The sequence below is a fragment of the Pezoporus wallicus genome, unplaced genomic scaffold, assembly GCF_028554395.1.
Source record: "Pezoporus wallicus isolate ANWC-B61680 ecotype Strahan unplaced genomic scaffold, APGP_CSIRO_Pwel_v1 contig_5104, whole genome shotgun sequence".
Classification (NCBI taxonomy): domain Eukaryota; kingdom Metazoa; phylum Chordata; class Aves; order Psittaciformes; family Psittacidae; genus Pezoporus; species Pezoporus wallicus.
Window position 1 is genome coordinate 654,364 of NW_026637335.1, and position 25,002 is coordinate 679,365.

A 25,002-nucleotide genomic window follows, 5' to 3' on the forward strand; every position below is an offset into this window, starting at 1 on the left:
GTAATAGCCTAATGAACAACAAGCTGCAGTAAGTCATGCCCAAATTCTTCCAGTAGCACGGATGTGACTAAAATGTCTGTTAAAGGAAGCAAGTGGAAACAGATGAGTGAGCTCAGTGAGAGGAATTAGAAATAAAACATACTTGGGTTATGTATGGAGGAATAGCATGGAGAAAATAATTCTTTAAGTTAGCTCTCTGCTCCTGAAGAGCTGAAAGGGTTCAGAATAGCTATCTTGGACAGCAGAATGCAGGTGGCAAGTAGGTATTTCTCTCTATTTGCTCAAGGTTTCCTCTTGGAATCCCTGCACTGCGTCCTGAGAGCATCTCTGAGGGCATGGTGGTTGGGTTAAGTAGGTGGTCATGCAGCTGCTTTGGCATCTAGTCCATTCTGGCAGCTACTCCACAGTGAGCAATTTTCTGCCCAGTGCATCTTCTGCAGTCATGTTGGACAAATGACTTGACCTTGTGCCTCAGCTCTCCAAATGTAAGGATGTTTCCCTGTTAACACCTCTCTACAAACCCAAGGGCTGTTAAAAGAAGTAGGTCTCGTGACTGTGTGGTACTTGGATGCCATGGTAATGTAATTAGCTGCACAGCAATCTTGCTAAAAACGTCCTTGGTGGAGGAGAGGATGGGGTGGGAGACTTGTTTAGAGGATGGATGTTAAAGGGGAGGAAGTTTCTAGACCTGTGGCTTCACCACAGCTTCACTGGGTGATGCAAGTCCTTCGATGCAGATGTGAACCCAGAGGTTCAGAGAGTAATGTTTACTACACGTGTCCATACGAGAGATAACACAGCATAAAATATTTGGAGTGTAATAGATTATATAAGAGCTTTCCACCCCCAGCAAGCCTTTTGAAATCTTTATATGGTATCTTGGGGTACAAACTTTTTTTGTGCTGATGTATAATTTGCGGTAAACTTCAGGAAAGTGTTTCTGTTACCATTACTTTCCCTTTTTCTCCCTCTTTCCCTTCAACTTTCTATGTGGATCTAGGAACTTCTGGGCTGCTTAATCCAAAGGAGAGAGGCACAGGGTTCTGTGTGGAAATCAGACAGCCTCAGTGCAGGAAAGCTGCACTGCTCATTAGTTTATCTTTGTTACTCTGCCAAGCCCAGACTTTGGCAGCTTGGGTCTCTTTTTGCCTTTTTATATCCGTTAGGTCTTTTTCCTCCCTACCCTCAGAATGACCTCTGTAGCAATGATTGCCAAATGTTACCCATATTAAATATGAGGACATGTATCAGCATCACAAGGCACATGCTCCCTAGCTGTTAAAGCCCTTCTACTGGAGCAGCAGCCTGTGAATTGTTGAAGCATTTTGAGTTAACACTTTAACTCTGGTTAGCTGGAAGTTATTGTAGAATCCTGTAACCAAAAATCTTTTCTTAGCTTTATCCTCACTACTCCAGTGAGGAAGAAATTTGTTTCTGTCGTTTCTGGCTAACCCTACTGTACATTTAGAACAGAAATGATAGGCTATATTTACGGGTTAAATGAAGACTAACCACAGTGATAAAAGGGAAGGATTCATGGTAATATTCAGAGCATTTTAAAGAAGTAAGGTAATAATGCAGTGATGTAATGAAGGACAAACTTGGATTGGGGAGGGTTTTGGTGGATTTCTTTATTTAGGTGTTGTTCCCCTTTATTCAGATTTTATTGCATGCTAGGACAAGGCACAGCCAACCATATTTTCCATCCTGATGAATGAAACAGAGCCCAAGGAGTTTAGCTGAGATTGGCTTCCCCTACAAGAAAGATTGCTCTTTGTTGCCTGAATCATAATTTTAGGGCTTGAAAACTATTCATCAGGAAAGCAGCGTTTTAACTCCTTACATCTTGCAGGCTGATCTTTGCAGAGCAGAAAAAATCCTCATCCATTGAAGTTGATCAGAGTTTTCTTGGGGCTGAAATAAGTCTGTAAGGTCACCTTGATTACTGTACATCAATGTGGTCCTGACAGTATGTTCTTGATAAGGCAGCCCATTGCCGTGATTTAATCCAAATCTGTTTAATCATATATAATCCACATAATTCAAATATACTCACCAAGAATCCAGTTTTATAGCTGTACTGGGGGGAGGGAAATCTTGTGTTGTCACAAGTCATGCTGACATCAGTGGGGTTTCTTATTGATGTAGGACTTAGTGCTGGCAATGCAATTACAGCAAAATTTGGGGTTTAGCATATTTGCAATTTGATGCATTTTTAGGAGGCAGTTGCTTTGAGGTGAGTAAAAGAACTGTGGGCCATGTCCAACAAAATCTCTGACTGACAGTTGTGCCCAGTGGTCATTCCAGGGAAAATATGTGTACCATAATCTGAAATTATTTGGTGGGCAATTAAAAATCATAGACGTTTTGTTCATATTTTTGACTTAGAAATTTAACTTTATGCAAACTATAAAAAGAGCTTGTGCTCTTCCCAAGGCATTCTGTATTGTTTCAGAAATGTTTCAACAAAACCAAGAGAGATTTGTCAGCATAAGTAATTACATAATACACAGACATTATTGCAGTGTTTCCGGTTATACAATTTTTGTGTTCAAGATACCAGCCTCAGATCACATTCCATTTGTGTAGCCATTTGTTCATGTCATGCACATGCAGCTCTGTGGCCTAATGCCTTTTAGCCCTGAATCTAAAAGACCTGCTGAAACCCATGGGTGACTGTAAACATCTGAGTAATCCTGTTGAAGTCAGTCCAGACATCCGTTAACTGTGCAAACTAATCCTTAAAAAATTATGAAAAGGGCAAAAAGAAAGCACCATGCTTTCCAAGCCAATGAAACTCCATACGTGCTTAAAGTTAAATGCTGGGATAAATATATAAATAACACATGATCTGAAAGACTGAATCCATGCTTGTAATCACAGTTTATTTGCTATCCAGTGAAACCATAATATAAGTAGAACAATTTTCATCTTGCGTTCTGTATGACTTCAGATGCATTTCTGACTTGACCTTTTTTTTCCTTTCTGGTCATTTTGCAGATTTATATGGATATGTTTTGATTGTAAATAGGCATACACGTTAGCTAAAGCCATATAATTTCTCCTGGCCAGCTTTGCCAGTAAATCACTGAGCTATGTAATTGGGTTTGTATAAAATTATGCATTGTGAACTTGGGAATAAGTAAAACAGAAGCAAAAAGTTGATTTTTGTGAATAGTATATCTTTTGTGCAAAAATTCTGATTTGACCCTATTCTTCTGCCCCCTAACATGATAATTTTTATCATTCTTTCATTGTGGAATGAAAACAAAACTAGAGAACAAATCCAAACAAAACTGGTAATTGCTTTTGGTTTGGCTTGTAGGTGGAGCTGAATACATTCAAACCGCATTTGTGGTTACCTCCAAGCAATATGTTATGAAGATGGTGGTATTCAGATGCATACCCAAACAATTTGATTCAGATAAATTGGATAGAAGACTGACCAGCATGAGAAGAACAGGTGAGAACCCTTGAAGAGAAGCTGAAATAATAAGTATTTTATGGTCAGGGAAAATATTTCTCCAGTAACACAAAGATCTTCTATTAGAAACTCAAAATACTAATTACAATCTGCCTAAAGACTTATTATAAATGAAGTGGAGATAGAAACATGTTTATATTATGGGGAGGCTTATTTGCAGATAAGCAGGAAACCAGTCACACATCTTCACAAACATAATTTTAGCTGTTTTAATTAGCAGGTTTGCTTTGATTTAATTTAATTCAGTGATTCCTTCTATCTTTACTGACACATGTGCAAATAAAATGTGCTGACCTGACTTCTGACATCCAGTTTCCTTTTTCATTTCTGTTTTTGTTGTTGTTGATTTCATCAGTGTTTATGGTGAAATGATGGGGTCAACACTTCCTAACAGCGTGGCCAACAGATGTAGTGTGGGGATGACAACTGTACATTTGAGTGGTCTTTTGTTACCCCAGCACTGACTGATTGCTGAGGTGCTGGAAGCCAGGGTGTCAAAGGCCATCAGAAGTCCTAATAGCCTCTAGATTCCAATTCTATTAAGGGTTGGAATGACAAAAACATGCCTTTTTTTTTTGTAGTTGTGGTAAAAGTGCAGTGAGCTTTTTTTCCTAGAGAATGAGACCCTAGAAAGAAGCCCCAAGTGTGCCTTTAGCAAGTTATTGTAGCGTGTGCATCAACTTTGGGTTGAAAAGCAAGCTTTAAAAGCTGTCAGAAGTCATATATTTAACGTTTGGAGATTTGGTGGTGTTATTTAACAGTGAAAGTAGTTATTGACGGAACAAAAACACGCAGTCCAGAATAAAAATACCACATTAATGTACTGATAGAAAAAATATTCTGTGTTGACTGTGCTAGATTTTTGTTGGGCTGAGTGCTTGGAAACTGCTTTTTCTTCTCTCTGTCAGAAAACAATTGCTCGCATACCAGGTGTTGTTCTCCCTTCTCTCTCCACCGCTCCCTTTCACAGTGTCTCACAGCTGTATGATAGGTAATTAAAACAATCACTGAAATGTTTCAAAGCTGCTGTAGCCTTTAGTTGACTTTTAAAATTAGTATTTGAAGAAGAATGGCAAAATTAATTTGTATCTGGCTCAGAAAAGTGTTCCTTACTTGAGCAATGGACTTTACAACATTGCCAACAAGAAGAATTAAATTAATACTATACTTCCTTTATCTCGGGTTATTCTGTTAACTGTTTTATACTGGAAATTAATTTCAATATCATACAGATGTCTAAGAGTCATGAATGCGGCAGTTCTAGCATGCGGTCAGATAGCTCTCCTATTTCATAATCACAGTAAAAATACTAATTCAAATGGAGCAAACTTGCCAGGGCAATCAATTGATTCTGCCCCTAGATAATAGAAAGATGAAGTTTATATTCTTAGGCTGTAAAATATGCAAGATTGAAAAGTGTTATTAAAGAAGTATTATGTGGTTATTTTGAAAAGAACAGTAATTTTACAGGTTCATCTTTCTACTGAGAAAAAATACTTCAGAGACTGAGAAACAGACTTCTGAATAGGCATATTTTTGATGTTGAAATGCTCTTCTGTTTTTCTTCCCTTTGTGTTTCAGTTCCCTGCTTCAGTAGCAGGCTTTAGGAAACTTGTAATTCATTCATTATGGAATGCTTGCTGTATGGAACAGGGTTTTATTCTTAAACTTCCTTGTAATATATTCTTTTTGATCCTTAACCTACCCCCCCCTTTATTTTTACAGATGAATGTATTATGTTGGTGTAAAGTGCGTCCCTTTCGCTCTTTTTGCCCTTCTCCTTCCTTTTCTGGATTGTCCCTTTTTGGATGTTGGCACTTCCCTGGCATGGGCAGAGTGGTGGCAACTGCTGCATGCAGAAAAGGCAAGTTCAGGAATTTTCAGTATGAGTGGAATTGGTTCAGGCTTCAAAATCACTAATTCAAAAGAAAAGAAAAAAGCCATGTAGGACGAAAGGTTTTGCATATCCCTCATTGGTCTGTGGGAATCCTTGCCTGGTATGTATGTCAATATGCATATAGAGCAAGAGCTTTTACATGTGTACCTTTGAAAATCTGACAGCTTCCAGGGAAGCCAGTGCAAACCAAAAATATCAATACTGACAAATTAAAACAATGACTCATCCCCATTAAGTTTAAAAGAAATACCTATTACTATTTGTGTAAATATTTCCTGTTCATTAAAGACAGCATAATTTCTTCCTCTTTCTTTGCTCCTTTTTGAATAGTTCTAATCACACACAGGTATTGCAAACAAATTTACAGATGTGGATAAAAATAAGACTTAAAGACTCATCTGCATCTTTGTGTCAACACGACTCACTTTGACAGTATATTTTTGCCAGGTGGAACAAAGAGCAATAAATTAGTTTTGAACATTTATGATCTTGAATTATAAAGACTGCAACAGACTGTTCAAAATCAATTGTCAGAGTGACGGGGGATTAATAACTCTGGTGCTGTAACCTTTTACGTATCTGCAGACTGGGTGAGGACGCATTTCAAGATCTGCTGCCATATTTCATTATTGCAACTTATATTTGAAAGACCTTTTTGATGCTTAAAAAAAGAAACAGATTAGTTTCTAGTAGAGCTGGATGAATAACTCATAATTAATAATTCATTCGGTGAATTTTGCCTTTTATTCTGTGGGAAGAATAAAAAAAAAGTTGTCAAAAATCTTTCATGAGTTCTATTGACTTGGGGTTTTTTGTTTTGAATCAAAACTAGCAATCAGAATTCAGGGTGTGTTACCTATCTGTGATTGAGAAGTCATGTGCTACTGGTTTAATTACATAATTAATTGAGGACAAATACTAAAATAAATTTCATGATTAAATGTTTGAGGAAAGTGTATTTGGAAATACCTTTCTACATGCCTGCAAACTTAAAATCAGGCTTTGAAAGTACTATTGAAAGAAAAATCCAAGTGTGTGATACTTGTTGGGAAGGAAATGCAAATGAGGCAGGAACATGGCCAAACCAAGTTCATTACAAGACACAAATGAGTTTCTCTAGACTTCTACAGTATTTTCTAGCTGCAGTTTCACTTCATTAGTTCCAGAGCCCATTCTGGGAGAAGGCTACTAAATATTGGGGATAAATACGGAAACAATATAAATAAGGGCTTTATTGAATTTCAGTAGCTTCCCAGCTACTGTGTTTTATTTTATGTTAGTGAAATGTTTTATGATAGTTAAACCAAATGAAAAGTTGTCATCTTTTGGCTTTTTTCACCTCTCAGCTGGCAAGTTTGCATCCCACCGATGCGAGCTCTACTGGGCCAAGAAGCCCTCTGTGGATTCTTCAGTATTTTTTTCATATATGCACTTTATTTTGGTTTCTTCCTAAATAGAGCTAAAGCAGTTAAATATTTCCCAGCAAAACACACACATGTAATCTCAAGGGCAGTGCATACCATCGAACTGTCATTTCCTTTGATTAACCTTCACCTGACCTCCCTCCCTAAGGCAGTTTCAGATCCTTTTGTTCCTCCATTTACATATTGCACTCTGTCAGGTGAGTACATCTGTCATTCAAGAGCTGGCCGTTTTACTGGGGAACCCAGTGAAGATGTTGCAATGGAAAACTGTGCAGAAGCTGTCACATACTAGACAACCCGGTCTAATGTGCAAAGCTGGTACCACCCACTGTATGTACCTAGAAATGAAAAGGAAGCAGAGCTTGCATAAAAGCAGTTGAAGATAGCTGAATTTTAAGAGTTTATATTATTTTTTTTTAATAAATATTTAAGATCAGGAAAGGGTCGTGACTGAGATCAACAGGACTTTTCTGCTGCAACTTCTTCATGTTGTCAGGAAGTGCCAGTTTGTGGAGAATAAATTTGCAACAGGAGTAGATCAGAGTTAATGTGTCACCTCTTTTACAATGGTAGAATTTGCCGTGGCAGTCTACCATTTTGAAACCCAATAGGTTTGTGTCTAATCTCATTGTTTTTATCTACAGCCAGCAAGAAAATAAAAATTAAAAAGGATATATAAAAAAATATTCAAAATTATTCATTCTTTTAAGTTTCAGTTGATCCAAACTGAACTTTTTTTGGATGGCAGTTTGCAGGATGTATTGATGTTTCATGTCACAGCTTGGGACAATTTTTTACTTCTTATGTTTGAATCCTAAAAATTCATCCAAGGTGAATAATATGGAACTGAGATATTATGAGCCCTTCAGATCACATATTGGGCTTGCAGCAATGCTAAGTAAAGCTTTCATTGAATCCATAACTTCTGTTTATGTAATAGCATATATTTTTGAATGATACTAAAGGCCATGTGTGATGCAGTATCTCTTCATCCCAAAGTAAGCTGGTAGAGTGGCTCACTGTGGTTCCTAAGAGCTAAAACTATGCACCTTGAGTCTGGGCTTAATTTAACTGTTGAATCTCATATCTTTTCCTGATAGATTCTGTTATCAGAAGTCATAGCATCATATCATCATTTAAGGGTGAGGATTGACTCATCACTTAAGTCAGTCTCTGATGAACTAAATAGCTTAGACAGGGGGGTTGGAACTAGATGATCTTAAGGTCCTTTCCAACCCTAACGATTCTATGATTCTATTATTCCTTAAGATTTCATCAGGCATACTTCACAGATCTTATATGATTTTTGTAGAGTCTGAGTATGCAGCATTTAATGATTTTTACTGATCACAAGACTCACTGAAAACAGTGAGTTTTAAAATAAGAAAGAATTGTGCTATCAGGTTTCTGTGCTAACATTGAACTCTGGATCCATTCCTTCTGCAAAGAATGTATAATCTACTTTTTAAGCTTTTGTTCATGCTGGCTTTTTTCCCATTCCAGAGGGCAAGTTACATTTTATATCTCATGTGGAAGCAGACATCGTTACAGATGCAGAGCGGAGATGTCAGTGAGAACTGCCAACATGACCGGGTTGGTAAGTTTGTACTGGCCAGCGGCACCAAGGTCCTGCTCTGGTGTAAACTGGTGTGGCTTGCTCAAGTGTGTTGTGTCTAATACCTAGGGAAGGTCATTATGTACTTCCACAGGGACTGTAAGAATCCCGTTTTTGGAGTAAATGTGACCTGTTACTGTCCCTGTTAAGGTTTTTGTAAACGATTCTCCAGAGCAAGTATTTTCTGTGAAATCTTCCCCAAAACCAATCCGCTCCCCATGAATGTTCTGCAGTGATGGAGATGTGCTCACCTGGTGTACTGAAGAATTTAAATAGAAGAACAAAAAGAAGCTGAAATTGCCTTAGGGATTGAGGTCAGGTGAAGGTTAATCAAAGGAAATGACAGTAAAATGGCATTCATGGCTCTTGGTACGTTTTTAATCATTCCTTTCTCTCTCATAAAATACACAAAAGATGTACAACTTTTTTCCATTGTAATTAGTTGGGATAATTTTTATTTTTGCCTTGATTATTTAAAAATATAATTAGGTTTCTCTCATAGATTTTGCTCCTGAAAACTTGCATTGTAGTGCCTTAAAAATGTGTGTGGGAAATGAAGAATGCAAGTGGGGAAGAAGAATGTTCAGAAAAGGGAATAATTTTCCCCAGAATATCTCTCATTTCATCTTCTTTTTCGAATGTAATAGATTTTGAAGGATTTCTAGAAGTCGTGAGTGTAGGGAATAAATACTCAAAAAAGCTAAATATTCACATTATTACACAAGTGCCAGGCTAAATGAAGTCCATGACTGCAACTACTGGAAACAAGAATAGTTTCTTTCAGGTGCTGCTTATCTCCCAGTAATTAGGTTTTAAGTACAGATGTTTTATTTTAAAAAGTGTCTTAGAATAACCTTCATGATCAGAATAAGATTTGGAAGTCGTGTCTTGGTTTGTGGGCTGTGGGTTATATTCCGATTTTGTGTATGTGAAAAGGCCCCATTTAGGAACCTTTGTTTTCTAAGTTTGGAGTTGTCACTTCATGCTAGTCACCTTAGATAACTTTGACATAACTACAACAGGAACAGGAGCAACTTTATGTAACTTATAACTGCCTGAGGCAACTTTTAAAATATGTGAGCAATGCTTTTTTCTCTTCCCCAAGCCTGTTTACCTGCCTCCCTTCCCCTGTAATGCAGAGAATCCTAAGGGGTATATATTAAACCCAAACAGCTCTCATCTGGGGTGACTTGGCTATAGCAAATGTATTCTCCCTGCTCTTTAGATCAGACACTACGAAGTGTATGCATCAAGTACCTTCAGCAGTGCAGCTGGGAGCCAAGCTTAGGCGAGACCTTGTGGTATTAAGCCTTTGGAGAGAAGCGGGTGGCTTAAAGAAAACATATTACTGCAGACCCGTGCTACATTATCACCACTGTGAGCTGCAGTGAAAAGAAAAAAGCGATGCTTTACACACACGCTTTTCTCCACATCTCAGGGAGAAATGGGAATAATCTGGAAGTCATTTCTTTGTGTGTCATTGTGCCGTGATTGCTACTGGTAATGTGGCACTTTTCCTCCAGATCCCACGTAGCAAATGCTGCCACATGGATGCCAGATGGGCTGTTTGCCAGGGAGCTGGAGGAGGAGGGAAAGCCCTGCTCCACCCTGCAAACACCGCCAAGGAAAAGCCAGCCAGGAAAGTATCAGGAAAAACAGGGAATTGGTCAAAAATGGGGAAAATGTATCTGAAGTCATTGGGTGGAGGTTGAGCTGAGTTTACCTCTCAAAACCCAAGGCTCCTTAGCGATGCAGGGGAGGGAAGAGAAACACGGCTGGGAAAGCAGGGCTCCGGTAATTGGAATGTGGTACCACACAGCAACAAGTGACTGACTTTAAAGACACGGATAGATGAGTAACTTGGGTACTTTAATGTTTACAGGACTTGACTCTGACTTTATGATGCTGTAGCAATGTCAATGTTATGTTTATGGAGGGCATTTTTCAAAGGCACTCAGCATCAGCCTGAGGAGCTATCTCACCTATAACTTCCTTGTCTTGTAAAACTTCTTTATTAGTAATAGAAGTACAAATAATTTATGGTGTGTCTTTGGCAAACCAGGAACATCTCTTTAAGAGAAAGAAGAGTAAAATATGAGGAGAGAATTTTATATGAAATCTGAATACCTGAGTTGAAGATAGCGTTAACTGCTGACAAGTGGCAAACTGTTGGACTGAGAGAGTATGATTTTTCTTCCTCAATAACAATATGACCTCAGAATTTTTCTGAAGTAAATACTAAAGAATCATAGCCAAATCATATATATATATTTAAAAAGTCCAGTAAAAACATTCAGACTACTATATGCATGCATACCACAATTATTCAAGTACAGAAATTATTAAGTTGGTTTGAGCATTTTCTTCCCAACCATTTAGACTGACTTCAAAAACATAACTAGTAACTGTCTTTAAAGGTTTCTTTTTAAAAGCTGCTGAATTTTGTCAGTGTTTTTGTTTGTTTTTTTTTCAGGGTTTTTCTCTGCAACAAAGTAGAGTTGACTAGAAAAAGTACCAAGTCTAATGTTCAGTGTAGGAAACGGTGGCTGGGATGAAATCCCTGCAAATGTGGTATCTGAACACACTTAATTGTTGTGCACTTTTCCTGCCTGGACTGGCAGTCAAAATAAAGAGGGCTGAGAAGGGCTTCAGCCCTGTACCTTTGGGAGGCACAGGGAGCATCCTGTGCCTGTGGGATGGGACGACTGCTAGGACCATTGCTCCCTCTCCTGCTCATGGATCTCATCCCAGATCAGGGATGCTTGTAAGGACAAACACACTTCATCTGACTGAAGCTGGATCAGTGTTTTTGGGTGTTGTCCATGTTGCAAAATGACTGTGGGATAAAATATGTACAATTTCTCCTATGGGCAGAAAGTGGGGTCTTGTGTTCAGTCTTTGCTGAAGCTGCAGTGAAGGCAATGAAGCAGCTGAAGATGAGAGGGGAAGCTCTGCTCAGCATCTCATGGTCTTGCAGGCTGTTTTTCACACCTTGTACCGAATTAACAGCACACCTACCCTGAGGGAGGGGGAGACTTTGAGTGAGTAAGCTCATCTGGGCCTCAAAGTAACATGACAAAACAGTGATGGAGGAATAGCAATAACTGATGCTTTTGCACATCCTTTCACTCTGTTTTTGGAGAAAAAACCTACTATGCAAGTATTCTCAGGTGTTATGCTGGTTTCTGTTGGAATAAATTGGTTGTCTCCGTTTGATCACGAGTATTCTGATAAAAATAGCATGGTTTTGTACCTTATTAGAAACCTTGTCGAGTCCAAACCCTGATAGATCTTTGCTGCGTGTGAGGGATCACTGTAGGTCAGTGATGTACTGAGTACAGCAGAGGCTCTCATGTCCACTGTGTAGGTGTCCTGCTGATAAACAGAGGGGTTTGTTTCTGGTGCTCTCAGGTTTCCACCTTCATTTTCCACTCTTCCACCAAGATCCATCAGTGCTTAGGAGAAAATTCATACTGTCTAATTTTAGATATTAAATTTGTATTCAATATTTGCTTCTGCCTGTAGCAAAGCACAAGCTCTTCTTGCTGCAGGTCCAGAAGCATTTCTTCAGTTGCAGAGTCAGCTTCTTGCTTAAGCCTAACTCTAGGTGTGCTGAAAGCACAGTGAAGAGTGCAGCTCTGCCACGTTTCAGCTAGGGCTCTTCCAGGGTTCTTACAGGGCAACTGGGCTCTAACCTGAGCAACTAAATCTGAACCCCTGTGGGTGCAGAACCAGCCATTTCAGAGCAGTTCATTTTTGTAAGTATTTCTGTGATGAATCCTCAATGCAATCAAGGATTGAGAAAGAAATGAGCCAATGCCGTGGAAACATTTGTAAGTAGGCAAAGTTTCACACTGTGTTTGGGGGGAACCATAGGTTTCACAAGATGCCAAGTCAGTTGGAATCAGCTGTGTGATAACCTTCTGCCAACTGGGTCATTGCTTCTCCAGGCGTTTTGCACCGTTGGTTCTTGCAGCAGTAGTAGCCAACTCTTGTCAAATTAGGTGAGGTAGAGACCCTTCCTGAGGTTATTTGCTGTATCACATGAAGTTAATTTAATGCTTAATTCATGGCAGAATGCAGGCTAACCTTTTTTGAGAGATTTTATCCTGAAAATACACTTAGATCAGTTACTGCCTCGCATTCTCTGCTGCAGAAGAATGGGCATTATCTGACAGAGGGCATTAAAAATGGTGGCATTTCTCTATGGGGTTAGTTTAGAAACACGAATCACAGCAAGAGCTGGCTGGAAGAAGATACCTTTGCAGTGAGGGTTGTTGTCTGTATCAGTATCATCAGAAATTCAGGAGAGTCGTGGCTGCCTGGGCAGCCCTGAGAGGCTTTGGACAATTTGCTGTGGCCACCTGTGGTTATTAGTTTAGAAAATGTGTCACTATTTTACTCTGGCATCTGTTCAAAGTACTAATTCTGTGGATCAGTGTCTTTCAGATGAAGAAAGTGAAACCCTTTTTTGCCCCTGGTGTCTGAGTAAATTGATATCAAATACTCTAATGAAAAGACAACTGTTGTCAGCAGAGGCAAGCAACAAGGAAATCTGGGACAGGAGGTAACTTCATGATGGATTCTACATCCTCAGGGACTTTCTGGGCTCTGAGGATTAATTTCCTATTACATCCACGTGTGGGGCTCTTCTTAAATACACTTCCACTAACAACTTAATACTTTTTTCAATTACTATATCATAAAGCCCTACAACTTTTTGTCATTCTGCTACTTAGAAGCCAACCCTTTCATCATTGTGACGGTTGTTGCCACCTTTTACTTTTCCTTAAATGAAGCATCTTTTTGCTGCCCCCTGAAGCCGTGCTTTTGAAGAGAAAGGGTACTCTGCACAGGGAAAAAGCCCTTTGGGAATTGCACTTCTGTGGTGGCTTGCTAATGAACCCTCAATTCTATGATAGCTGGCTTGGTCTCCTCCAAGTACACCTTACGGATTTGAGAAGCCTTTGCCAGAAGTGACTTAATATTTCAGCTTAGTTGATTTAGGTTATACTATTCCATTTCTTTGTATATGTAACTATTTTATTATATTTATTTCATGTATATAACTCTAAGAATACATTCACAAAAAAAAAATGGAGCTTTGGGCATTTTTACTTGACAGAATGTCCACACACTAGACTATGGAGGGGAGTTCCCATCAGCAACCTTATGCTGCACTTAAAATGAATTGTTCAGAGTATGACAGCATATAAGCCAGTGTTTCATTAAAAAAAAAATGGATTTGGGAACAATGGGTTACAGTTTACTGTAGGAAAGTTGTCAGGAGCTCAAATATTTTGTAGTTCTCCACCTACAAGTGCAGTGGGTTGGAGAAGAAACAATACATAGAATTAGATGTCTTAAAATTACCTGTGCACTAAGGGAAGTCTAAAGCATTTGTGAGGTGTCTTCACCTTCTTGAAGATGGATCAGTGTTGCCAGCCACGCGAGATTACTTCTGGTAGAACAAGGCTTTAGAGGGCTTCTTTGCCTGGGGATTCACTGAACCGTTTGATTTTGTTGGCATCAACAAGGAAGAGATGCATTGATTTTACAGGACAGCTCAGAATTTTTTCACCTGGGAAATTTGCCCCAAAACGGGAACTTTTATTTTTTTTAATTTTTTTTTTAATGATTTTATAGCAAGCCATATTTTTAAATCCAGAACAAGATCAATTGAGAAGCTGGAGACAATGTCTGCAGAGAAGCTTGAGCAGATACGCTATTCCTCTGGGTAGAGTAGAAGTTCCTCATGCGGGCACAGGCAAGGGAGCTCTGTCACTGAGCAGGGATGAGGATGGGTCAATTGAACTGCTGGTATCCACTGAAAACCAAGACTGCCCAGCTGCTTTCCCACACATTTTCTGTCTCTTTCATGGAGGAAAACAGGTAAAATCCTTTCTGAGGCAATGCTCATAGGAAACAGCATCATCATCTGTCAGTGTGCAGAATATAAACTGATCTGAGTTAACCTTCTCTGTTTTCTTCTGTGCCTCTATTTTATAAAATAAAATTGGAAGAAAATTATGGTCACAAAACCTGATTTTTGCTTCAGTTCTGGTCTTCAGTACAGAACTACCTGACAATTAATATTTGTGTATACCTTTTGAAATATCTGACCTTTGGGGAGTTGACAGAGCTATAATATTAGTCTTTGTATGCTAGCCTGGCTTTTAAACTCCCTGCCTAGTGGATGTAAGTTCAGTGGATACAGATCTGAAACTTGATTTCCTCAGTATAGCTGCATTAGCATTCAGCTGTGGGTATGTAAGATAATAGTATTAAAAGCAACCTTCCATCCTGTTGTCATGGATGCAGCACAGCCCAATCCTGGTAGCAGTATACCACCAGTCTTTGTACAATCTCATTTTTATCTACAAATTTTAATTTAATTATACCAGAAATTCTGTAGCAGTATATATGATTTTATTTTCTCTTTTAAACATTAAAATGTAAGAATTGAGCAGCTCATGTTCTTTGTCCAGTGCTCATTTTTTTCTTGCATTCCAAGTATCTGTCAGTATTAGTTATGAGACTGTGTGAAATAAGTAGCCATGAAAGATGCCTGCTTTTATGACAGAATGAGTGGTTTCATGAATTTTAAAGGAGCACATTTGTATTTTCTGTTCTTGAACTACACGGGCTACTCACAAATATGACAGAAGATAATTGTTTGAGGAATTATGATGCCTTTCAAGATTTTGCAGGATATTACTATTTTCATAATCTTTCATTTATCAGGTTATATGGCTTTGATTTATTTATGTATGTAATTTGGAAATTAAAGTACTCCCATTCTGTCAGCATAGGTACATGTTTTCTTCGTATGGCTCATACTCCTGTTAGCAAAAATAATGAATGTGCTAATTTTTTTGTCAGTTACTAAAGAAACGTGTCAGAATTGGAGGGTAGTCAGGTATTATTCTGGGCCACGTGAGACAGTATGGAACGGTACGTACTGCTCTGTCAGTGCCTTAGGATGGCAGGAGCGCGTATTTCAATATACAGCACTAACTGTGCCACCAGGCAGTGCGTATACTGCAGTTTGTTAAGATTTAAATGAATGCATTGTTAGCACTGACTTCAACAGGGATTTTGTGTGAGTGAGTAAAGGCTTCAAGCCTTTAATTGACTAAGAAAATCTTTTTAGTTGTGATTAGAAGGACAGATACTCAGCTGGTGAGAACTGATGGTGCTCCCTTGAATCAATTTTCATACCCTGTCTGAAGTCAATGGAGCAGCCCTCATTTATAACCCGGTACCTGGCCTGTTATTATAAAAAACCCCACGTTTCAAGTCTGATATTTGAGTGGTGTGGTAACCTTTTGTCAGGGAGCTGCTTGACTTGATTTAAAAAACTTCATCAAAATCAGTGTTAAAATCCTTGGGCTAATAAATTCGGTGTCATGACTTATTTTCATTTGGTTGGGAGTTTGAGTGTAGAAACCTATGACTATGTCCTATTTGCTTGAAAGCATGGTGATGTATCTGCCATTCTTTCATATTTAGCATACGGTTGTCTTTTTAAAGACTAAAAAGAAGCATTGCTATATCTGCATGAAGCATCTTTTGAAGACTAAATGAAGCATCCGTATAGACTTTTCTGGTTTAGTCATGAAGCATTTGTATTTTTTTCTCATGTTAATTTTATCACACTTTCCATCCTGCGCTAGCTGCATAGCAGGATTTTATTTTATGGTAAAAAATTCTGAGCATCTTTATGTATTAAGCTTGTTCTTAACATCTGAATTTTGTTGCTGAAAATCCCCTCTCAAAATTCTCTGCACGCCCATAATTAAACTACTCTGAAGGTGCAGTCAGGAAAACCAGGCACCAACATTATGGAGTGAAAATTAAAGAGGCAAAACATCAGAGTTTCTACTGTATGTGCCTGCTGTTAGACACTCAAGCATGGAGAACAGGATACACCTCTATGGATGGATAGCTTTCCTTATTAAAAAAACACAGTAGGATGCACAGTAGGGGAACACACTAAAACAAGGCTTTGTAGTAATTTCCTTGAAAGAAATTTCCCAAGATAGCAACTTGAAAAGCTTTTAATCTTATGACTAGCTATATACTGAGTTTTACTGTAGGTAGTATAAAAAAGACCATTAGATTACAGCCGATCTGGTGGAGTTGGTCTAAAGCCTCTTCCCTTCCAGCCTTCCTTCTTGAGAAAAGATTAGGCTTTCCTTGCACCAAAATCAGGGCTGAATGTGACTTCTGGCATATTTAAGAACTTGTAAAAATACACGTCTCTCAAATTATGAAGTTAGACATTAGAAAACCCACCTTCACCATCTGAAATACTTGATCAAACACGCTGCTGTGCAACACTGAACCGACTCATAGATCGAGTTTTCTTCTACATATCTGAATTTGAAACCCCTGTAACTTGTATTTTTAAGGTGCTGTTTTATTTTGGGTCTCTTAGCAGTGTTTCTTACTACCCGAGAGGAGCATAAAGTGTTTTTCATAAGCTCCTGTAGAAATATCCCACATGCCCTGCAGCAGCTCGGTGCGCTGCTGTGTACCAGTAGCTTTCTCACTGGACTTTGCCTGATTTGTGCTATCTATTCCACGTGACTGTTAAACCTCAGTGTGAAAAAAACCCAGAAGTATCTGAAGAAATTCCCATGCAAATATGCTGGAAGGCTGTCACTTGTGTTATAGTTACCTGATAACCCTTAAACCAGTGTGACTGCAGGCTCCGTGCTGCGCTTGGTGCCTGCTTACATGTCAAGAGCCATACTCTGATATCCTGAAGCTTTTCCCCCATCATAGCCTCTCCCATTTTGGTGTAACAACTATGATGTGGTGTCCCCAAAGGTTGGTACAAGGAGCTGGGGGCTGTGGGTGCAGCAGGTGCTGCCTACCCTCTATTCACACCGGAGACAGCAAGGACCAGGGTACCCAGCACCCACGTGTGGGAGCATCAGAGATTTAACATCTTGTACCTATCTTGTGTCAGCCGAGAACAGGGAATGAACATGTCTGATAATGTGTTTCACATTGAAATAATTAAAGAGAATTGTTGCTGGAGGGAAACGTGCCTTTAAAAATTAACCCTGACATCTCTCTGACAATTTGGCTTGTTACAAGAGATTCTTTATTCAGGCTTTTTTCTTCGTCTTTTTTTGTTTTACTAAACTTGATATGCGTTTTTCAGCACCTTAGAAAATGTAGAGCCTTTGAAAACTTCCTCGTATGAGTAGTCTGTACTTACATGAGCAGTCCCATCTATTTTCCACTGAACTACTGGTAGGACTGATGTTTAAAGGATCGGGTCTGAAGTAAATGACACATTCTGCTATGCCCTGGAGCCTGTGCTAGTTATTATTGTTTGAATCTATCTCTTGATTGCATATATTGCAGTCTTCTATCACACAGGATGCCAGTTTTGAAATCTGAATGTTGTTCCTCAAATAGCCACTGAGCAGCTTGCTTTTTTATTTCTTCTTAAGGTGAAATAAGTCCTTGGAAATCAAAAGTAGTAATTTCTATGAAGAACTAACTTTAAAAATGTTCTTTTTGTCAGAGCCAGAGTATTTGAAAACAAATGTGAATGTCTATAGAAGTGGTGTTCTTTATTTTTAAAATTCTAGATATGGCAACAAGAAATATTTTTCACATTTTTGTGACCTGTAGAAAGTTAAATATACAGCCAGGCATTGTTATTCAGGAAGTTTGGTTTCACTATATCATGGCTGTAACACTTATTAACCAGTTCAAGACCTGCACAACTTCTTATTGGGATGAATTCCTGTGTTTTCAGTTCTCCATTTGATCAAAAATTGTTAGCCCAGGGATATGAAATTTTGGGTTTCTCTCTGTTTGTTTGATTGTTTACTAACTAATTTCAAGCTGCATTTAAAGAGTCTAAAAGTGCACACAAAGTGGCAGGACTGGGTGCCTGATGCTCAGGCGGCTTTTCATCTGTCTGGTGTTGCTTGAACTGCCTTGGACTGTGTGTGTTTAAAAGGCTCTCTTCCTTCTGTGCTCCTGCCAGTCAATGGGAGGAATTTGAGTGCATTATTCCAGCTGCAATTGCTTGGAACTGTGCAGCCCTCTGGCCTGAGGAATGGCTGAGATGAGGCTAAGGCATTTCTCACTTTCAGTTCTACAACTAAGAAAATAGATGTACACATTTTTCTTCACATACTAAAAAGATTTGTGCTTTGGTTTTGGGTTGTTTGGCGTTTCTTTCCTCTTTTGAACCTCTGACCTCATGAGGAGGAAAACACAGTAAAATACATGTGCGTGAGCACCTACTTTTAATTTGCGTTCTGCAGTTCTCAGTTTGCAGGGTGGATTCCTTGTTGACACGATCTGCATTCATTGGTACACTTCCATTTGGTGTAATGCTGTTTTACACCAGTGGAGAATGTGATTGCAGGAGCCAAATCCTCCTTGCAGGAGCCAAATCCTCCTTCCTTCCTTAGTCAAAGGGAAGAGATTCAGCCCCTTATTTCCTCTTCCACCGAACTTTTAACAATTTGGTGGTTTGGACACAATCCTTCAAGATGCTGAGTACCCCCATGGGTGCTTAAAACAGGATAGCTTGTGGCTTGTGATACTCCTTAGGGCTGGGTGCTTCATTAGCTAAAATTTAAAGCATAAAACACTTTAAAAATGCTTATCAAAAACATTTTTCTTGGCTTGGGAAGGATTTTCACCCTTTTTATAAAAACAGCAACAAAAGAAGTTTCTGTTAGTTGCTGTGACATTGCTATAAACCTTGCTGTACACAGTGTTGCTGGTACGTTCTTTCTGGCTATTAAAGGCTCATTAAAGAAATTAAAGTCTCCACAATTTACAATATTTTCCATTGAAATATCATGTTAACACATTTCTTTAATCAGTGTGTAACTGTCAAGGGAAAGAACAATTCATCTAGTATATGCATACATTAGAAAAAAAATTATCAGATTTAATTTTATTTGTTTTATATTCAGGGCTTTTTTGAAGGAATTCCTGCAGGGAAATGGTTAATCTATTTTTAACTAAAGCTTACTTTTGTAATCTATCCAGTGCTTAGAGTTCTGTCATTGATCTATGATTTATGTGATTTAAACCACCTCTTGGCTGTAACATTGGTTTCTATCCAAGATGCTGAGCTGAATACTAATTACGAGATCAAATTTATGCTGTTGGGCTAAGCAGCTGAAGGAGCTTTCCATGCAGGACTCCCTTAAACCATGCCACCGTTGAGCATTATTAGTGAAATATTTGGTAGGGGGGAGGGCGAAAAATGATGGAAAAGGGAAAAAAATATTGCTGGAAAACCGAAGTATCCTTTGAAAGCTTTATTTTCAGTTCCCTTGTACAGTGCTATATGCAGATATTCTGTGTCTATAAGCCTGTGAATATGCACATGGTTATGTTTTTACAGCGGAATCTCACTAATTCACCCTAATGATTGGGAAACCCACTGAGAAAAGCCAAATGGCACGAGTGAGCAAACAAATAAATAAGATTGAGGGTATTTTACTCCACGATGTATTTTATGCCTTTATTTTGACAAGTATCATGTTGTCAGAATGATTTATGGTATTTCATAGCATACCAGTAAATGCACTGTAGTATGGGCTTTTACAGTAAGAAAGTCTCAGTAACAATAGCTTTGCTTTACCTCTCCTTAAAGCATTTTTTGCTGAGAAAAAAAACAAGACCACCAATTTTATGGAACACATAGGTCTTAGGCTTTTCTTTGGTAACAATGAGCAACACTCTTCTATTTGCCTGCACCGCCTTGCAGAAGAGCTCAGGATGGCAGCAATTTTCTTGGGTATAGGTGGTCAAAGCATGTTCAAACAGCTCTGAATCCAAAATCCAGTTTGAGTAAAAACTAAATTTTCTGTAGGAATTTTGTTGGTTGTAATAATTTATTAGAGAATGCATTATTTGGGTTTCTTTACCGGTATAATGTTGAAGTCTTCCATTTTGATGATGTTGAAATGTGTGGATTTGTTCACGTTTCTGGTTGGTGGGTGGGGTTTTTTTTAATTTTATTTTTTATTTTTTAGTGTAGTTTTCATGTTTATTGTACAATTTGACTTCTATTTTATTACATTTGGGGAATTTTAACATTTTCAGACTACCACTGCATAATCTTAAAATGTAACATTCCCAGAAAATGTTTTCATAACTTCAGTTTTGCAGAAATCTGTTAAGATTTCACTTCACTTCTGCACTCATTAAAATATTGGAATTTCACACAGAATAGAAAATCCAGGTTGCAGCTATTTCTCCTATCTTTTTTCCTTTGGAGTGGTGTATTGTTCTACCCTCAGGGGTCTGGAGGTACAATCTCAGCCAGCAGATTAATGTATAGGATGCAGGTGGCATCATCAGATGTACACAAGGAGAAGGATTTGGATCCTCTGTTTTTTCCCCTCTGTGACATCTGTATTGCCATCAGTGAGAATTGTCTTGAGCCTCGTTTGAGGGACCATGTGTGCTCACATGCCTTCCCCGTCGCAGAGGTTACAGCGGCATTACTGGAGTCATCAGGCCAACCCGCTTCGTCTGCAGGAGGCCCTTTAGTGGGGAATTAGTTTCCTTTTATCCTTATTCTTGGTCACTTTAAAAACAAACCCCAAAGCAAATAAAAACCCAGAAACAGAAATAAAACAAACAGAAAACCTCGAAAAAGTTTCTTCCAAGGGCATTTTTAGACTAACGACTTCTGGGTATCTGTTGGTTGCTATCTTCCTCGTTTCTTATTTCTCTCGTTTTCTGATGTGGAGAAACTCATAGATTTTTTTTCCTTTTAAAAATTACATTTATTTATACTCCATATGGTATCATGTTTGCTTTTTAATGTCATTGTTATAAACAGTTTGCAATGCAAATGATACTTCATAGATTTGGGTTAAAGTTTTTGAATATATGCATGTATATGTAATACTGACGCAGGATGTGCTTGGGAACAGTGTTAATAACAGGAGCTACAGTTAATGATCCCATTTGTGCTGCCTCACCTCTACATACAGTATGCTACATACCGAAATGCTGCTGGTAGTAAACACAATGAATTGTCTTACAGTCTTATGTTTACAAAATGAAGGTTATTACAAATACCCAGATGAGCCCAGGGACACTGAAGAAACCACACATTGTGGCCTGAATCGCAATCAGGTCGCTTTGCCAGCTGACTGTAACCGCTGGCTGTGAGACACATTCCCTTACTTACACAGGGAAATAATTCGCACCATCAGCGGTGTTGTTGATCTTGAATAAGAGTAGGTAAAACAACAACAGTGAAGATGGGTCTTGAGTTAATTGCTGTCATGGTCTGAGGGACTTCAAAGGGATTGTTTTAGCGGAAGCCTCATTAAATGGATCCGATATTTCACATCACTGAACAGGTGGCTGAAATGCTCCAAAGGGAAGTGTTTGAAGAAGGGAACCACCTCCATGGCTCTCTGTACCCATGAAGCAGCCAGGGCAGAGAGGAGCTCCAGCTCCAGGGACACTCAAGGTGGCCCAAGAGGTGGCCATGTGGCAGGGAGGCTTGCAGGAGCTGCAAACCCCAAACCACCTCAGTGGGGCCCACATCCTGCACAGGTGCTTCCCCATTTTGCTGTTTCTCTGTGGTGTGGGCTCACAGGATTGATGTTGTGGATGCCACATGAGGCTTGTGTGGCTTCGGGTGGCTGTGCTGCATGGGTAGAGCTCTGGACATGATGGGAGCCTTTCTTTCCTGCACCAGGGCTTGCTCTGATTTACACTGTGACTCTTACACAGCTTTTACAGAGCAAAATGTCATTGAGAAGTGCTATATAAAATCTAATATAGTAACGTTCTAGAGGAAACATACAATATTTGAATATATGCATGCTAAATATTTGTCCTGCTTTTCCTTTTCTTTGCAGTAAACCTGTTCAATTGTTAACAATAATGTAGGGGGATTTCCACTGAAAGCACATAAACTAAACCCATGTTGATTTAACATGTACATGTGCTTTACACATGTATATTTAAAATGCCATTTATGCATGCTAGATAAATGGGTATTTTGTATACTTTCATATACAAGTATACAAATAGTACACAACAGAATTGATGGGAGGAGAGAGCATTTTGGAAAACTGTTGTGGTTTGCAGTTAATTCATGCTGCCTATTGTCTTGATGATGCTAGGAGGCTGTTACGTACTCTCAGGAGAGCCCCATTACGTCCGCGATAAAGACACTTCTCCCTGTTTGAGAAGAGAAATACTGCTGCAGCCATTCTGGGGATTCTTGCTCACTTTTGTAGCTACACCACGTGCACTCACACATGCCGGGACGTGCTTGCTGGCTGCTGTGGGGAAGTCTTGCTGATATTGGAAGTCCCATGGCTCCAGCATCCCTGTAAAATTTTAGCCTGTTCCTCTCAGTAATCTCATGTATGTGAGTTCTAATGTGTGTGCTGAGACCTTTGCTGCTCTTCCCACCAAGTACCAGTTTGTCAGCACAAAGCTGTCCAGTCCATGGTGACAGTTAAAGCTTTGCTGAGCTGCCACATTACACTATTAAAACACGGTGATTTTCTCTACCTCACCTCAGGAAAAGTTTTGGAGTGAAATTCACTGGATGGTGACAGCAATAAACTGTCCACTGGTTTTCTCTCCTTCTTTATTGTGACAAGCGAAGTTCAGATTTTCTGTACCTTTGATTATGTAGGGATGCTAACTAATCCCATAGATGTAAAGTTATTTGAAGAGGATAAAGGTTTGAAGTCAAATCAGGCTGCTGAACATCCAAAAAGAGGAAGGCCCACCATACAAATTGATTGTTAGCCCTTTGGAATGCAGTTATCAGCAACAGCAACAAAAATACTTCTCCTTAAGTTTAAATCCCAGTAAACAGAAAGAACAGAGAAATCTAAGCTACAAAGAACAAGACAAGATTTGGGATGCCCTTCTTATAGTAGTACCAGCATCAGAAGACCTAATATATCTCTAAAGCACTGGTTGGTTTTCACAGAAAATGGATATAAGTTAGGATATAATTTATAAATATGCAATAAGAGCTCTGTAATTTCTTCAAACCAGTGAAAATTACTAAAACCTGGGGGTTTAGTAATTGGATAAAACTGAGCGACAAAGTGTGTGTATCTATCTGTACAGTGGCTGACATGATGAATGATGATGGATCCAAACTCATCTGAAGTTCTTTAGGAATAATAGCAGCATAAAGTAAATTCTATAGGGTACATAAATGTGTCTGAAACACAACAGTATATTGCAGGTTGCATATTATGCTAAGAATGACAAGTATTTATGATTGGAAAGTTTCTGTGTTGGGACCATCATTTTTTGTATACCTTTTCCCTGTTCTTTAATCTTTTGACTTAAAGACCCATTCAGAGATGAAAAAAAACCCAAAACCCTAATTCCTGTGATTGTACTAGAGATACTAAATACCCTCTTGCCTCAAGAAAATCAACAGTGCCTGTACTACACAGGTGTTTTTGTTCTAGACTAATGAGCATCCTCCTTGAGGAGCAGCTGGTGCTGAGTGGCAGGCAAGAGGGTGGGCTATAGCTCAGCTCCTTCCTATGAATGGGAAGGAGAAACCCTATTGTGTAGTGCCAGTTGTGTCTAGTTAGTTTTATGTTAGTGCAATTGCACAATTGCAGGTTAATGGAGGGATTTTTTTTTTTTAAGTTTTTGTTGTTTTTCTTTAGTTTATGCTCACAGAACTTCTGGGTAAATGTGGCAGCTGAAGAAAAATGTGGATGTAAGTATACTGAGTTGACAGGGTACGAAAAATCTGTGTAATCACAAGGGGGAGGAAGTGCATTTCAGAAGTAAAATGCCCCTCCTCTAGAACTTTTGCCTTCCAGTTGTCTTTGTGTCTCTGGAGTGTTGTAGTCTTGCTCAAAAGAGAGTGAGAGTTTGGTTAGTTTCTCTAAAAGTATGACAAATACGACCTGCTTTTGTCTCAGGTTTGGAAGAGGAGAAACTTTTGTGCAATGCACAGATTGATTTGCAAGACCTTAAGGTTTTCAGCTTTGCCTAACCTTTGCTAACATACTGCAGCAGTCTGTTCTTTGAACGTGTTGACCCTCTTAGGTCTGTAAGAGCCTTTGAGACAGTTAATTTTTCCAGTGTTGACTATAGAGGCTTCTGATTTTAGATCTGAATGTCCCTTTTTCAACCCTGCTACCACTGACCCACTGCATAGTAAGTATCTCACATTATAAAGTGGTTATTCACAGAGGGCTTTGACCAACGCTATCTGGAGGGTGGGAGATGCTTTCCTGGCAGTGGGATGAGAACACTGTGAGGCAGCTCCTCAGCCAGGATAAAAATCATGCTTGGTCACTGCAACTCAATGGACGCCTGTTAATTCATCTGGAAAATTCACGACCCTGGTGAGATCACGAAGTTCAGTATCCTTGACTGAGTGCAATACTTTGGAGTCAAGATTAAAAAGTCTTTCTTCCTACAATACCCCTGAATTTTGACTTTTCTATAAGTCCTTTTATATTGTTTTGTGCTAAAAATGGCGGTATTCTCCAAGGAACCTTTGAGGAACGTTGTGTGTGTTCTTCCTTTCTCTTTTACTAGGTTATAGCATTTTCAT

At 39.0% G+C, this 25,002-nt stretch overlaps 1 long non-coding RNA gene across 2 annotated transcripts in view; it reads left to right on the forward strand.

Moving 5' to 3' along the window:
• The window catches only part of LOC130596799 (uncharacterized), a 70,271-nt gene that overhangs the window by 21,353 nt on the left and 23,916 nt on the right, over positions 1–25,002 (forward strand). For both annotated transcript variants that reach the window (XR_008971615.1, XR_008971616.1), the window contains exon 2: positions 8,309–8,402. This is a non-coding gene — a long non-coding RNA (uncharacterized LOC130596799). The remainder of the gene's footprint in view (positions 1–8,308; positions 8,403–25,002) is intronic.